This window comes from Lipotes vexillifer, unplaced genomic scaffold, assembly GCF_000442215.2.
Source record: "Lipotes vexillifer unplaced genomic scaffold, Lipotes_vexillifer_v1.1 scaffold426, whole genome shotgun sequence".
NCBI lineage: Eukaryota > Metazoa > Chordata > Mammalia > Artiodactyla > Lipotidae > Lipotes > Lipotes vexillifer.
Window position 1 is genome coordinate 1,981,874 of NW_006779491.1, and position 3,781 is coordinate 1,985,654.

A 3,781-nucleotide genomic window follows, 5' to 3' on the forward strand; every position below is an offset into this window, starting at 1 on the left:
CATTGTTTCAGATGCAAAGTCGGCGTATATCAGTATTGATGCTTCCCTACACATGATGAGTCTTTTGTATTTGCTGCTTTTATGCTTTTTCTTGTTGTCTTTCAACAGTTTGGTTATAATGTGTCTGACCATGGATCTTTTTGTATTTATCCTACATGGTATTCACTGAGTTTCTCAGATGTGTAGATTATTTTTTCATCAAATTTGGGAAGTTGGCTATCATGTCTTTTATTTTCCTTTTCCCTGGTAAAGTACTTTATGTTACTAGTTTCTACGAAGACATATTCCATGAGCAAAGTGATTAAGATTTTGGTTTCTTAGTCAGATAGTCCTGGGTTTGAATTCCAGCTTTGCTACTTATTGGTGGCAGACAAGTCACTTCATTGCTTTGTGTCTAGATTTTTGTTTACCGGTTTATTATACAGAATACTATAGAGGATATAGATGAACACCAGATGAAGACGTACATAGGGCAGGGTCTGGAAGGGTCCTGAGCACAGGAGATTCTGTCCCCATGAAACTGGATGTGCCACCCTCCCAGTATGTAGATATGTTCACCAACTGGGAATCTCTGCCCTTTTTTCTTCAAATATTTTTTTCTGCCCTTTTCTCTTTTTCCTTTCCTGTTGGGACTCCTGCTATGCTTATGTTGGGACTCCTGTTGTTCTATAGATAACTGAGCAAAGACTTATTTTTTAAAAAATATATTTATTGGGCTTCCCTGGTGGCGCAGTGGTTGGGAGTCCGCCTGCGGATACAGGGGGCATGGGTTTGTGCCCCGGTCCGGGGGGATCCCATGTGCCGCAGAGCGGCTGGGCCTGTGGGCTGTGGTCGCTGGGCCTGCTCATCCGGAGCCTGTGCTCTGTGGCGGGAGAGGCCACAGCAGTGAGAGGCCCGCGTGCCGCAATAAAATAAAATAAAATAAAACTTAAAGAAAAAAAAAGAGCCCATATCAGGGAGAAGCTACACAGACATTGAAAGGATCTGGACCATTTGTTTTAATTCATTTAAATGTGATTCTTCTCCTGAGAAGCTTTAAGAACTTTCCAGCAATCATATCATTAATCATGAATTCTGGGAAGCTGGGTAAAAGGTATGCAGGGATAAAACCCCTGCATTGGAAACACAGAGTCCTACGCACTGGACCACCAGGCAAGTCCCACGACTCATTTTTATTTGCCTTTTTCCCTCTATGTTCTTCAGATTGGATAGTTTCTACTGACCCATCTTCAAGTTCACTGATTCTATCATCTGTCATCTTAAATCTGTTGTTGAGTCCCTTTAGAGGATATTTCACTTCAGTTATTATTACTTTCAACTCCAGAATTCCTTTTTTTTTTTTTTTTTTAAATGATGGGAGTATGGTTTATTAAGCTGCACCTTAGTACAGGCGCTGGGGCTTGCCCATGGTGCTCTTAATGTACAAAGCCCGGATGTTCTGCCAATTTTTCTTGAGCAATGACACCAGGAAGTTGACAGCTAACTCTATGTTGTACACAAGCTCATCATCTTTCACCTTCATGTGGCCAACAGCCACTGCCAGACACAGTACCTTCTTTATCTGGAACTTGATCATGGACTTCATTTCATCAACTTTGGCCACCATGTTCTCATTGTGGGTCAGTTAGGAAGGGAACTTGCCAGACTTATTCAGGCCTGGGCCCAGGATTCATGGGATCCGCTTGATCAGAGACTCTGAAGCCAAAAACGCATCATACTTTTTGGGCAGCTTCTCGACCAGTTTCTTATTCTTGTTGAGTTTCTTCGGCACCTTGATGTCCATTTCTAGAAGTTTTTCATCATTCCAACAGACACTCTGTACCCTAACTAAAAAACTCCCCATTCCTCTCTCCCTCCAGTCCCTGATAATCTCTATTTTTTTTGTTTCTATGAATTTGCCTATTCTAGGTACCTCATATAAGTGGAATCATACAATATTTGTCCTTTTGTGTCCAGCTTATTTCACTTAACATACTATTTTGAAGGTTCATCCATGTTGTAGCATGTATCAGAACTTTTCTTTTTTAAAAAAATACATGATTTCTACCCCCTTATCAAGATGATCTATTTTTGATTCATTGTTGTCACACTTTTCTTTGAATCTTTGTTTTGCTGTCACACTTCTTTGTTTAGCTCTCTGAACATATTTATAATAGCTGCTTCAAAGCCTTGGTCTATTAAATGCAACATCTGGGGGCATTCAGAGACAACGTCTACTGATTACTTTTTTCCCCTGAGCTTAGACTGGATTCTGATGCCCCCTAAAGGCTATTGTTGTCATGGTATGTTTGTTTGTTTAATTGGCCTAGGCAAAATCTGTGAAATCTGCCTCCTTCATGGTGTATGGCCACTGACCTTTCTACCCTGTTTTTTTTTTTAATTAATTAATTAATTAATTAAATTTATTTTTGGCTGCATTGGGTCTTCGTTGTGGCACGCGGGCTTTTCATTGCAGTGGCTTCTCTTGTTGCGGAGCACAGGCTCTAGGTGCGTGGGCTTCAGTAGTTGTGGCGCACGGGCTTAGTTGCTCCACAGCATGTGGGATCTTCCTGGACCAGGGCTTGAACCTGTGTCCCCTGCATTAGCAGGCGGATTCTTAGCCACTGCACTACCTGGGAAGTCCCTACCCTGTTTTAAAAAATCCTTTTTTATTTTTACTTTTTAATTTTAAAGTTTGGGTTCCTAGGTAGACTTCTGTGTCAGTGTAGCTTAATGGTCAGCCAATTATTGGATGGAGGTTGTACTCAGTTACTTTGCGTCAGTGAGAATTCTGTCTCTGCCAATGGATCTGTGTGTGGGTAGGAGAGCACAAAGTTCCCGTTGTTTTCAAGTTGGCCCCAGCCTTACTTTCCACTGAGCCCTTCTGAGTCTTCTCTGTACATGTAGCCCCAGGGTTAGCCAAGCGTGTAAGGGTGGAGCGGGCCCTCTGCCCTCTGCGGCAAATGCACACAGCCTCAGCTAGGAGTATGCTTGCCTCGTCCACAGCCACAGCGTCAGGCTCTTCACTTGCATGCCACACATTTTTATTTATTTATTTATTTTTGGCGGTACACGGGCCTCTCACTGCCGTGGCCTCTCCTGTTGCGGAGCACAGGCTCCAGACGCGCAGGCTCAGCGGCCACGGCTCACGGGCCCAGCCACTTCACGGCACGTGGGATCTCCCCGGACCAGGGCGCGAACCCGCGTCCCCTGCATCGGCAGGCAGACTCTCAACCACTGCGCCACCAGGGAAGCCCGCATGCCACACATTTAGCTACTTATATCGTCAACGTCGCTTGGCATGGGCATTGTCTGGGTCTCTAAATCCAATGAGTCCCCTTCAGCAGTGAAGCTGCTGGTCCTCAAGACCTGCCCCACCTTGGCAGAACCTACCAAGCTGGGAAGGGAGCACGATGGAGCAACCCCAAGCAAGAACACCACAGACTCTCACTGTTCTAACTCAAGAGTTGAGCAGTTTTCAACCCAATCTGCTTCTTGGATTGGGGTATGCCTTTGGTCGATTTCAGAGCCCTGAAGTGGCTGTTTTGTCTAGTTTGCCCAGATTTACAGTTACTTTTGGAGAGAGGAATTGCTGACCTCCTCACTCAACCATAGGTGGAAATCTCCTCCTCCTTATTTTGGGGCAGGGGTAGCTGTGCCACACAGCATGCGGGATCTTAGTTCCCTGAACGAACCCGTGCCCCCTGCAGTAGAAGCGCGGAGTCCTAACCACTGGACCACCGGGAATTCCCGGAAATCTCCTTTAAATATTTTGAACTTTGTTCTGGTAAACAGTTATGTT

The 3,781-nt window shown here is 44.7% G+C and overlaps 1 pseudogene; it reads right to left on the reverse strand.

Moving 5' to 3' along the window:
* Window positions 1–1,381: 1,381 nt before the first annotated feature.
* Window positions 1,382–1,783, reverse strand: LOC103089252 (60S ribosomal protein L10a pseudogene; annotated as a pseudogene).
* Window positions 1,784–3,781: the final 1,998 nt, after the last annotated feature.